Genomic DNA, 13,674 nt, shown 5'->3' on the forward strand with positions numbered 1-13,674 from the left:
AAAAACATATTAAAACGTTTTTTCAACTGAAAGTAAGGAGCAGCATTAAAACTTGAAACGAACAGAAATTATTATGCATATGAGGGATTCACCTCCTCCTATTATCTCGCTCTTTACACTAAAGTATTTTTAGTAATTTCAACTATTTAATCAACGGCCTTTGTGATTCAGGTGTCATTCTTAAGGAATTGGGACAAAATTTGAGCTTTAGTGTAAAGAGCGAGGTATTGACGAGGAGGCGAGCCCCATCATATATGTAATAAAAACATGTGAATACAGAAGTTCTTTACGTAAGCTAATTCGTAAGTTACGTATATCTTTTACTAATAAAAACGTTCTTAAAAATTAAAAGTTCTAATTGCCTTTTTAAGTAACAAAAACTAGGAGGGCAACTTGGCCTCCTCCCCCGCTTTTTTCTCAAAATCATTCGATCAAAACTATGAGAAAGCTATTTAGCCAAAAAACATAAATATGCAAACTTTGTTTTAATTATTCATCTGCGGAGAGCCAAATTCAAAACTTGCATTAATTCAAAAACGTTCAGAAATTAAATAAAAAAACAAGTTTTTTAAACTGAAAGTAAGGAGCGACATTAAAACTTAAAACGAACAGAAATTACTTCTCATATGAAAAGGGCTGCTCCCTCCTCAACGCCCCGCTCTTTACGCTAAAGTTTTTTATTATTTTAAAAAGTAAAGTTGAGAGAAATAGTCAAGCTTAAGTGTAAAGAGCGGGGCATTGAGGAGGGAACAGCCGTTTTCATATACAAATTAATTTCTGTTCGTTTTAAGTTTTAATGTCGCTCCTTACTTTCAGTTAAAAAAAATTGTTTTTTTTTATTTCATATAATGTAGAGTCGCTTGTTTTATCGTTCAACTTTATTTTTTTTTTAAATAGAGCCGCTTAAATTAGACCAGGTTTAAAGGGACTGGACTGGTAGAATCTCATGTATTAAAAATCCACTTGTGCTCACGCATGATTTGCTTATTTTTTCGTCGTTCAGATTTGGCGTCTACTTTTGTGAGTTCATTTAAGTCGTTTAGTTTGGCCTCGTCCAGTTCACAGGCTCTTAATTCAGTCAGCCATTTAAATTAGAACAGGTGTGAAGGGACTGGACTGGTAGAATCTCTTGTCTTAAAAATCTACTTGTGCTAAAGTATGATTTGCTTATTTTCTCGTCGGTCAGATTTGGTCTCTACTTTTTTATGGTCATTTAAGCTATTCAATTGGGGCTCGTCCAGTTCCCAGGCTCTCAATTCAGTCAGCCATTTAAATTAGACCAGGTTTGAAGGGATTGGACTGGTATAATCTTCTGTCTTAAAAATCTACTTGTGCTCAAGTATGATTTGCTTATTTTCTCGTCGTTAAGATTTGGCCTCTACTTTTGTGAGGTCATTTAAGTCGTTTAATTTGGCCTCGTCCAGTTCACAGGCTCTTAATTTAATTTGACCTCGTCCAGTTCCCAGACTCTCAATTCAGTCAGTGATAGTCTACGTTGTATTTTCCTTCTCCTGAAATAAAAAAAGTTTTTGCAACTGAAAGTAAGGAGCAACATTAAAGATGAAAACGAACACAAATTATCACGTACATGAATGGGGTTGCCCCCTCCTCAACACCTGTCTCTTTACGCTAAAGTTTTTTAGTACTTTAACAATGCATCTTATTGTTCTAATTAAATAAAAAAAAGTTTTGCAACTGAAAGTAAGAAGCAACATTAAAACTTAAAAAGAACAGAAATTATTACATTTATGAGGGAGTGAGCCTGCTCGTCACTACCTCGCTCTTGACGATAAAGTTCAAATTTTGTTCCAAATCATTTGCAGGTACTAAACAAGTTTTAGCGTAAAGAACGAAGCATTGACGAGGGGTGCAAACCCTCATATACGTAATAATTTCTGTTCATTTTAAGTCTAAAATAGCTCTTTACTTTTAGTTGAAAAAACATATTTTTTTAATTTCATTTCTCATCGTTTTTTTCAATAATGCTGGGAAGTCCAAGACCCCCATTCACGAAAAGTTTTCTCCCCCATGAAAATACTCCTCCATGGAAAGATCCTTCTAAGTAAACCCTCTTGCACCCCCCCCCCAACCACCAGAAAAATCCCCCTGAAAACGTCTGTATGCTTCTCAATAACCAATACTATATTTAAACAATGGGCAAAGTTCATAGCTTGCAGCCCTTACTCGATTACTGACTATTCTGAACAAAATCTCAAAATTTTGTTCTGATGGCTTTTGGGAAAAAATGAGGGGCTGGAGGGGGTCTAGTTACCGTCCAATTTCTTTGGTCACTTAAAAAGGGTCCTAGAACTTTTAATTTCCGTTCTAATGAGCCCACTTCTGATAATAAGACTAATGGACTGATATAATCACCCCCGGGGGAAAACAAAGAAAAACCAACACATAACAAGAGCTAAGAGCTCATATGGCACTTGTGACGAGGCGAGAAGAGCTAAGAGCCAAGAGATCATATGGTATGAGCTCTAACAAAATTCTATGAATCAATAGATTGGTTTAAAAAGGAAAATAAGAGGCTTAATGCCGGTCAAGATTTAAAATAAGAGCTCTGAGTCACAAAGTCCTTCTAAATATCAAAATTCATTAAGATCCGATCACCCACTCGCAAGTCATAAATACCTAATTTTTTCTAATTTTCCCTCTCCCTTTTGCCCCCAGATGGTCGAATCTGGGAAAACGACTTTATCAAGTCAAGTTGTGCAGCTCCGTGACACGCCTACCAATTTTCATCGCCCTAGCATGTCCAGAAGCACCGAACTCGCCAAATCACTGATCCCCTCCCCCCAACTCCCCCAAAGAGAGCGAATCCAGTACGATTCTGTCAATCACGTATCAAGGACATTTGTTTATTCTATCCACCAAGCTTCATCCCGATTCCTACACTCCAAGTGTTTTTCCAAGATTTCCCCCTCCAAATCCCCACAATGTCAAAAGATCTGGTCGGGATTTGAAATAAGAGCTTTGAGACATGAATTCCTTCTAAAAATCAAATTTCATTACGATCCGATCATCTATTCGTAAGATATAAATACTCCAATTTTCATGTTTTCCAAGAATTCCGGTTCCCCCCTCCAACTCCCCCGAATGTCACAGGATCTGGTCGGAATTTGAAATTAGAACTTTAAAGCACAAGATCCTTCTAAATATCAAATTTCATTAAGATCTGGTCACCCTTTCGTAAGTTACAAATACCTCAATTTTCAAAATTACCCCCCCCCGCAATTCCACCAAAGAGAACAGATCCGGTCCAGTTATGTCAGTCACGTATCTTAGACAGCTTTCTATTCTTCCCATCCAGTTTCATCCTGATCTCACCGCTTTAAGTATTTTCTAGGATTTCCGGTCCCCCCCCAACTGCCCCCCCTAATTACGCTTGATCCGGTTGAGATTTAAAATAAGATATCGGAGTTACGAGGTCCTTCTAAATATGAAGTTTCATGAAGATCCGATCAATCCTTCGTAAGTTAAAAATACGTCATTTTTCTTATTTTTCAGAATTACCCCCCCCCCCCCCGCAATTGAGCGGATCCGTTCCAATTATGTAAATCACGTATGCAAGACTTCTGCTTATTTTTCCAACCAAGTTTCATCCCAATCCCTCCAATCTATGCGTTTCCCATCATTTTAGGTTTCCCCACCCCAAACTTCCCCCAATGTCACCAGATCCGGTCAGGATTTAAAATAAGAACTTTGAGACACGATATCCTTCTAAAAATCAAATTTCATGGAGATCCAATCACCCGTTCATAAGTTAAAAATACCTCATTTTTTCTAATTTTTCAGAATTAACCCCCCCCCCCAACTACCCCAAAGAGAGCAGATGCGTTCTGGTTATTTCAATCATGTATCTAGGACTCGTGTTTTTTTTCACCAAGTTTCATCCCGATCCCTCCACTCTAAGTGTTTTCCAATTTTTAGGTTTCTTCCTCCCAACAACCCCCTCCCAATGTCACCAGATCCGGTCGGGTTTAAAATAAGAGCTCTGAGCCACGATATCCTTCTAAATATCAAATTTCATTGAGATCCGATCACCCGTTCGTAAGTTAAAAATACCTCTTTTTTTCAGAAATACCCCCCCCCCCCCAACTACCCAAAAGAGAGCGGATCCGTTCCGTTTATGTCAATCATCTATCTAGGACTTGTGTTTATTTTTCCCATCATGTTTCATCCCGATCCCTCCGCTCTAAGTGTTTTCCAAGTTTTAGGTTTCCCCCTCCCAACTCCCCGCCCCCCTCACCAGATCCGGTCGGGATTTAAAATAAGAGCTCTAAGGCACGATATCCTTCTAAACATCAAATTTCATTGAGATCCGATCACCCGTTCGTAAGTTGAAAATACCTTATTTTTCTAATTTTTAAGAATTACTCCCCCCCCCCCCAACTACCCCAAGGAGAGCAAATCAGTTCCGATTATGTCAATCATGTATCTGGGACTTGCGCTTATTTTTCCCATCAAGTTTCATCCCGATCCCTCCACTCTAAGTGTTTTCCAAGATTTTAGGTTTCCCCCCTCCAACTCCCCCCAATGTCATCAGACCCAGTCGGGATTTAAAATAAGAGCTCTGAGACACAATATCATTCCAAACATCAAATTTCATTAAGATCCAATCACCCGCTCATAAGTTAAAAATACTTCATTTTTTCTATTTTTTCCGAATTAACCGGCCCCTACTGCCCCCCCCCCAGATGGTCAAATCGGGAAAACGACTATTTCTAATTTATTCTGGTATGGTCCCTGATACGCTTGCCAAATTTCATCGTCCTAGCTTACCTGGAAGTGCCTAAAGTAGCAAAACCGGGACTTTAGGTTTTCCCCCTCCAACTCCCCCCAATGTCATCAGATCCAGTCGGGATTTAAATTAAGAGCTCTGAGACACAATATCATTCCAAACATCAAATTTCATTTAGATTCAATCACCCGCTGATAAGTTAAAAATACTTCATTTTTTCTATTTTTTTGCGAATTAACCGGGCCCCCACTCCCCCCCAGGTGGTCAAATCGGGAAAACGACTATTTCTAATTTAATCTGGTCCGGTCCCTGATACGCTTGCCAAATTTCATCGTCCTAGCTTACCTGGAAGTGCCTAAAGTAGCAAAACCGGGACCGACAGACAGACAGACCGACAGACCGACAGACCGACAGAATTGGCGACTGCTATATGTCACTTGGTTAATACCAAGTGCCATAAAAACAAATAAATACGCATCCGTGATCTTTCTTATGGCAAAAAATTCAAAATTCCACATTTTTGCATATAGGAGCTTAAAACCTCTACAGTAGGGTTTTCTAATACGTTGAATCTGATGGTGTAATCAAACAGTTCGTCGTAACGAACTCTAGTAAGGAGCGACCCGGCTCAATAGCAACCGAAACGATAAAAACGCTATTTTTATAACAATAGCTACATCAAAAGAATCGCATTTTCATGCTGATTTTAAATCAGCCATCAAAACCCATCAAAAGTTGAAAGCCTAAGAAAATTTGCCTTATTTTAGAAAATAGAGGGAAACACCCCTTAAAAGTCATAGAATCTTAACAAAATCACACCATCATATTCAGCATATCAGAAAACCCTACTGTAGAAGTTTTAAGCTCCGACCTACAAAAATGTGGAATTTTGCATTTTTTGCCACGAGACAGATCTCCGGTGCGTGTTTATTTGTTTGTTTTTTTTTGTTTTTTGTTTTTTTTCCGCAGGGGTAATCGTATCGACCCAGTTGTCCTATAATGTCGAGAGATGGCTCATTCTAACGAAAATTAAAATCTCTAGTGCCCTTTTTAAGTGACCAAAAAAATTGGAGGGCACCTAGGCCCCCTCCCACACTCATCTTTTTCCCAAAGTCACCGGATCAAAATTCCGAGATAGCCATTTTATTCAACATAGTCGAAAAACATAATAACTATTTCTTTGGGGACGACTTACTCCCCCAGAGTTCCTGTGGGAGGGGCTGCAAGTCACAAACTTTGACCAGTGTTTCCATATAGTAATGGATATTGGGAAGTGAACATACGCTTTCAGGGGGATTTTTTTGGTTGGGGGGAGGGGTTTAGGGGACCGGGTTACGTGGGGAGAACTTTCCATGGAGGGATTTTTCAAGGGGGAAAAATTTCCATGAAGGAGGCGCGGTTTTTTTTGCATTTGTTTTAAAGAACAATGAAAAATATAATATGAAAAAGTTTTTTCAACTGAAAGTAAGGAGCAGCATTAAAACTTAAAATGAACAGAAATTATAAAGCATATGAGGAGTTGACCTCCTCCTAATACCTCGCCCTTTACGCTAAAGTAATTTTATTAATTTCAAATATTTATTCTACGGCCTTTGTGATTCAGCGGTCATTCTTAAAAAATTGGGACAAAAATGAAGCTTTAGTGTAAAGAGCGAGGTATTGACGAGGGGATGAACCCCTCATATACGTAATAAAAACATAAAAACATAGAAGTTCGTTACGTAAGTTAATTTGTAAGTTACGCGTATTTTTACTAATAAAAACGTTCGTAAAAAATGAAAAGTTTTAGTTACCTTTTTAAATAACCAGAAAATTGGAGGGTAACTAGGCCTACTCTCCGCTCCTTTTTCCCCAAAATCGTCCGATCAAAACTATGAGGAAGCCATTTAGCCAAAAAAAAAATAAATTAGTATGCAAATTACGTTTAATTATTCATGCGCGGAGAGTCAAAATCAGAACATGCATTAATTCAAAAACGTTCAGAAATTAAATAAAAAAAACAAGTTTTCTAAACTGAAAGTAAGGAGAGATATTAAAACCTAAAACGAACAGAAATTACTCTGTATATGAAAGGGACTGTTCCCTCCTCAATGCCCCGCTCCTTACGCTAAAGTTTTTTACTGTTTTAAAAAGTAGAGTAGAGAGAAAGAGTCAAACTTTAGCCTAAAGAGTGGGGTGTTGAGGAGGGAACAGTCCCTTCCATATACGGAGTAATTTCTGTTCGTTTTAAGTTTTAATATCGCTCCTTACTTTCAGTTAAAAAAACATGTTTTTTTATTCGATTGTCATTAAGATTCTATAGCTTTTACGGGGAGCTTTCCCTTTTTTTGCAAATAAGACAAATTTTCTCGGGCTCTTAACTTTTGACGAGTAGGATTAAATTTGATGAAACTTATATATATTTAGAATCAGAGCAAAAATAAATTGTTTTGATGTATATATTGGTATTAGAATTCCGCTTTGTAGAGTTTCAGTCACCATTGAGCCGGGTCGCTCCTTAATCACAGTTTGTTGCAACGAACTTTTTGATTAAACGGCCCTTGTGTTTCAGGAATGATTCTCAAAGAATTTGGACAAAATTCAAACTTTAGCTCAAAGACCAAGGTGTTGAGGAGGGGACAGCCCCCTTCATATACGTAGTAATTTGTTTTCGTTTTAAGTTTTAATGTTGCTTCTTGCTTTCACTTGAAAAAAACTCGTTTTTTATTTTATTTCTGATCGTTTTTTAAATAATGCCAGGAAGTCTGACTCCACCTCCACGGAGAAATCCCCTCCCCATGGGTATATCATCTAAACAATTCAACCCCGATGAAAATTTACCACGGACAATTGCTCTTAACCACTCCACGCGTAAAATTGAGACAGAAAAGAGAAAGCAAGAAAAAAAAATTTGTATAAAAATTCTGCCAAATTACCGCAGTGTACAATTTCCCATGAAAATTTCACTCCCTGAAAACTTCCCACCCCATGGATAATTCACCCGTGAAAAAAATCCGAGCAGAAAATTTGGTCCCCACCCAAAAATGCATATATGCATCCCAATAACAAATACTATGCGTAAACAATGGGCACATTTTATAACTCAAAGACCTTTCTCCTGGGGCTCTGGGGGGGGGGAATGTTATTTCCAAAGGCATAGTTATTGGGTCTTTCAGCTATGATGAACAAAATGGCTTTCTCAAAATTTTGATCAGACAATTTTGGGATAAAAAGTGACAGGAGAGGTTGCCTAGTTGCCCTCCATGTTTTTTGTTCACTTAAAAAGGAAACTATAATTTTTACTTTTTGTTCAAATCTGCCCCCTTCCAATATCCTAAGACTACTGGGTTGATGCAATCAACCATGGAAAAAAAAACAACAAAAAAAAAAACAAATAAACACCCACTGGTGATTTTTATTCTGGAATTTTTTTCTTTCAAAATTCCACATTTTTGTAGATAGGAGCTTGAAAGCTATACTTAGAATTCTCTGATGTGCTGAATGTGATGGTGTGCTTTTCATTATGATCACTTGACTTTTAGAAGTTGTTTTCCCCTTTTTTCAAAAATCTGTAAAATTTTCACAGGCTCTTAATTTTTGATGGGTGGGATTAAACGTAATGAAATTTACATTTTTGAAGTCTTTTATTTTAGTATATAAATTGGTTTGAAAATTCCATTTTTAGAAGTTTCGGTTACTATTGAGTCGGGTCGTTCCTTATTTACAGTTCGTTACTACAAACTGTTTGATAAAACAAATTGTTTATAGTACAACAAAACAAAGGCAATGGAGCATGGTCAGATGCATGAGCCTGTAGCTATTGCAGCTTTTGCAAAGAAAACGGGTTGTATTGTGAACTCTGCTGGGGTTTTCAATCACAAGGAATATGGGTTTCTAGGGGCCAGTCCGGACGGGATAGCAATTTTTCCTTCGGGTGAGAAGGCTCTTTTGGAGGTAAAGTGCCCTTTGACAGCAAAAGGGCTTACATTGGAAGAGTGGATAACGCTTAAAAAAAATACCTGTCTTGAAAAGAAAGTTAATAGTGTATACTCTGTAATATTTTTAGGGGAAGAGGAATTATATTATGAAAAGATTGGTCGTGACCGAGAATTAGATAACTTCGAAGACCGAGAATTCTGGTCTAACAAAATGCTGCCAAATCTACAAAAATTTTATTTTGAGGCACTGTTACCAGAAATTGTCGACGGAAAGTTGCCAAGAAGTAAGGAGATACGAGAACCGTTTATATAAATCAAACTGTGCTAGGTATAGGTAGTTTTCATGTGTCATTACAGTCTTATCCGAACACAAATTCAGTTATACAAATACACAAGCAACACTCGAGCTTTAGAATATTTTTTAATGAACCCGTGTGGATAAATTAAATTAAAAAAAAAACAAGTTTTTTTTAACTGAAAGTAAGGAGCGACATTAAAACTTAAACGAACAGAAATTACTACATATATGAAAGGGGCTTCTCCCTCCTCAACGCCCCGCTCTTTACACTAAAGTTTTTTACTGTTTTAAAAAGTAGAGTTGAGAGAAAGAGTCAAACTTTAGCGTAAAGAGCGGGGCGTTGAGGAGGGAGCAGCCCCTTTCATATGCGAAGTAATTTATATTCGTTTTAAGTTTAAATGTTGCTCCTTACTTTCAGTTAAAAACATGTCTTTTTTTATTTAATTTCTGAACGTTTTTGAACTAATGCATGTCTTGATTTTGGCTCTCCATAGATGAATAATTAAAACGAAATTTGCATATTTATATGGCTTTCTCATAGTTTTGATCGAATAACTTTGAGAAACAAGGAGTGGGGGAGGATGCTTAGTTGCCCTCCAATGTTTTGGTTACTTAAAAAGGAAACTAGAACTTTTAATTTTTTTACGAATGTTTTTGCTAGTAAAAGATATACGTAACTTACGAGTTAGCTTACGTAACAAACTTCTGTATTCTGTTAGTTTTAAATTTTAATGCTGCTCCTTACTTTCAGTTGAAAAAACTGTTTCATATTTATTTTTGTAGTGTTTTATTTTTAAATAATGCTAGAAAATCTTGCGCTCCCTTCATGGAAATTTTCTTCCCCCATGACAAATTCCTCCATGGAAACTTCCCCCAACATAACCCCCTGATCTCAACCCCTCCCCCAACCAAAAATCCCCCTGAAAACGTCTGTACACTTCCCAATAACCATTACTATATAAACACTGATCAAAGTTTGTAACTTGTAGCCCCTTCCAATGGGACCAATGGGACAAACAATGGGACAGCGAAGAATGTTGTATATTCGCATGTTTTACGTAGTTAAAAAATATATATATATCTATCTCTATTCACAGGTGGGACACAGGGACACAACTACAATGGCACGTAACTAATATGGCGCGTAACGACTTACGCGCGTGGGGGGGCGCGACACCCCAACAGCTAGTAATGATATAAAATCCTGCGTTCCCTTCATGGAAATTTTCTTCCCCCATGACAAATACCTCCATGGATATCTACCCCCAACCTATCCCCCTCTTCTCAACCTATCCCCCCAGCCAAAAAATCCCCCTGAAAACGTCAGTATACTTCCCAATAACCGTTACTGTATGTAAGCACTTACTTGTACTTGTGGCCGGAGTCAGGCGTTTCCATCTCGCCCGGCATCCAAGATGCTTTTGACCTCATTCGACCAGGTTCACAATCTTCTGCCAATTGCTCTGCCAACGGGAGCCACTGGGCCAACCATCTATGTCCAAATTTCTTAAAGCCACCAATGGGATCCAGGTAAGGCTCGATCAGGGTGCACCAGTTCTTCTTTTGCCCTCCTTGATGCCTCTTCCAAGAGTCACAGGGCTCAACTAGAAGGATTCAACGGGACAGGTATTCTGGTGGTCTTTGCAGGACGTGACTCAGCCATTCTAAGCGGCACTTTTTAACGGTGGTAGTGACATCTCTTCTAATCTTGCAGAGTTGGCGAATATCGGAGTTAGATATACGATCTTGCCGGCAAATTCTAAGTATTTGGCGTAAGCATCCATGTTCAAAAGCAGATAGTGTTCTCTCGTGTTCAAGTTTCAAGGACCAAGTTACGTATCCATAAAGTAGGAAGAACCATCCAAGTCTTTGTTGATGGTGGTTCTTCAGACCAAGTCTGAAGAACCATCAGTGCAAAGTGTGGAGCCTATTTAGGTAAAGCACTCAAACCTTTCTAGCTGAGTTAAGTTTACGCTCAAAGATATTTTGATGGGATGATTCGTGACCATAAATATAGTTTTCTCTGCGCTTACTTTAAGTCCAATTAGACTTGACCATTCGATAACATCATCTAGCATCTTTTGAGCATGTTCAGGGTCAGAGTATAGATATATTTTATTTTTTAGTTTTTTCTTTTTTAGCTTTTCTTTTTGAAGCGCCACCCTAACACCTAATTGGTGGGGGGGCTTTGCGCCCCCACCCCCCCAAGCCCCCTCCCCCTGCACGTGTAAGTCGTTACGCGTCATATTAGCCACACGCCATTGTAGTTGTCTGCCTCTTTCCCACCTGTGAATATAGATAGATATATATATGTTTTTAACTACGTAATACTTACGAATATACAACATTCTTCGCTGTCCTATTGTTTGTGCATATAAATAGATTGTCAGGTTTACCAACTCTTGAACATGCAACATATAATTGTCCATGGGAAAAACAATCCGTATTCAGATCTATACCTCATTATTCTAATGATTGCTCTTGAGCTTTGTCAATGATGATTGCTAGTCGAACATTCCCTGTGTCCCGGTCGTCATTTATATATTCTCCCTGTGCCCCCCTCCGGCGTCCCCGTTTTAGTTGTGTCCCGGTCGCTATTTATATTCTTTGTGTCCCTGACGTTATTTGTGTCCCGGTGTCCCAGTCTGTAGTTTATCTTTGAGGGTCCCGGTCGTCATTTATTTCCCATGTGTCTCGGTGTCCCGGTTGTCATTTTTGTCCCGGTATCCCGGTCTGTAATTTTGTCGGTCGAAAAACATGACGTCAGTCGACAAACAACTTCATGACGACATACAGCTCAATCCTTATAATGACGTCAGTCGACAAACATGACGTCAGTTGACACACAAACATGACGTCAGTCGACAGACACACAAACAAACAACTTATTTTTATATAGATACTAGCTGTTGGGGTGGCGCTTCGTGCCACCCCCAAGCCCCCCCGCGCGCGTAAGTCGTTACGCGCCATATTAGTTACGCGCCATTGTAGTTGTGTCACTGTGTCCCACCTGTGAATATAGAAAGATATATATATATATATATATATATATATATATATATATATATATATATATATATATATATATATATATATATATATATATATTTTTAACTACGTAAAACTTGCGAATCTACAACATTCTTGGCTGTCCCATTGTCTGTGCATATAAATAGATTGTCAGGTTTACCGTCTCTTGAACATGCAACATATAATTGTCCATGGGAAAAACAATCTGTATTCAGATCTATACCTCATTATTCTAATGATTGCCCTTGAGCTTTGTTGATGGTGATTGCTAGGTACAAGAGGTTCCAGGTTCGAACCTTGGCTTTTGCAATAATTCTTTTTAGAAAAAACTAAAAAAGAAAAAAAAACTAAAAAAAACTAAAAAACAGGTAAAAACTACTAAAAAAACTAAAAAAACTAAAAAAAAGGTAAAAAACCTTTGCTAATCGAACATTCCCTGTGTCCCGGTCGTCATTTATATATCCCCCTGTGCCCCCAGTATCCCCGTTGTAGTTGTGTCCCTGTGTCCCGGTCGTCATTTATATTCCCTGTGTCCCAGTCGTCATTTGTATCCCGGTGTCCCGGTCTGTATATACATTCGTTTTTGAAATGGTATATGATGAAATAAATTTTTGTATTTTTCCCCTTTTTTTCTTTTTAGTTTTTTTTTATTTTTATTTTTTTAGTTTTGTTTTTCTCCTTTATTTTTCATTTTTTTTCCTTTTTTTATTTTTTTTCATTTTTAGTTTTTTTAGTTTTTTATTAGTTTTTAGTTTTTTTTTCTTTTTAGTTTTTTTGTAGTTTTTACCTTTTTTTTATTTTTTTTAGTTTTGTTTTACTTATGTCCTGGTCGTCATTTATACTCCCTGTGTCGCGGTCGTCATTTGTGTCCCGGTGCTTTGTTGATGGTGATTGCTAATCGAACATTCCTTGTGTCCCGGTCGCTTTCTCTTTGAGTTTCCCGGTCGTCATTTATATTCCCTATGTGCCGGTGTCCCGGTCGTCATTTGTGTCCCGATGTCCCGGTCTGTAATTTCGTCAGTCGAAAACATGACGTCAGTCAACACACAAACATGACGGCACTCGACAGACACACACACACACAGACAACTTACTTTTATATATATATAGAAGATAGATAGATAGAAGATAGATAGAAGATAGATAGATGTCCCGGTGTCCCGGTCGTCATTTGTGTCCCGATGTCCCGGTCAGTAATTTCGTCAGTCGACAAACATGACGTCAGTCGACAGACACACGGAACGTATTTTATATATATATATATATATATATATATATATATATATATATATATATATATATATATATATATATATATATATATATATATATATATATACATATATATATATATATAAATATGTATTTTGGGGGTGATACCTGACACGGGGATGCCATGGATATTCTGTGGTAGCCACAACACTTGGCTGGGTAGAGAATTTTTTTTTTTTTTTATGTGTTTGTGCTGTTGCATTGTGGATTTCTCTTTTCATGATATGTATATATATATATATATATATATATATATATATATATATATATATATATATATATATATATATATATATATATATATATATATATCTATCTATCTATATAAAAATAAGTTGTCTGTCTGTGGATGGATGGATGGATGGATCAGGTGACGTCACCTGAAAAAACTGGATCAGGTGACGTCAAAA

Source organism: Artemia franciscana, chromosome 2 (assembly GCF_032884065.1).
Source record: "Artemia franciscana chromosome 2, ASM3288406v1, whole genome shotgun sequence".
Classification (NCBI taxonomy): Eukaryota; Metazoa; Arthropoda; class Branchiopoda; order Anostraca; family Artemiidae; genus Artemia; species Artemia franciscana.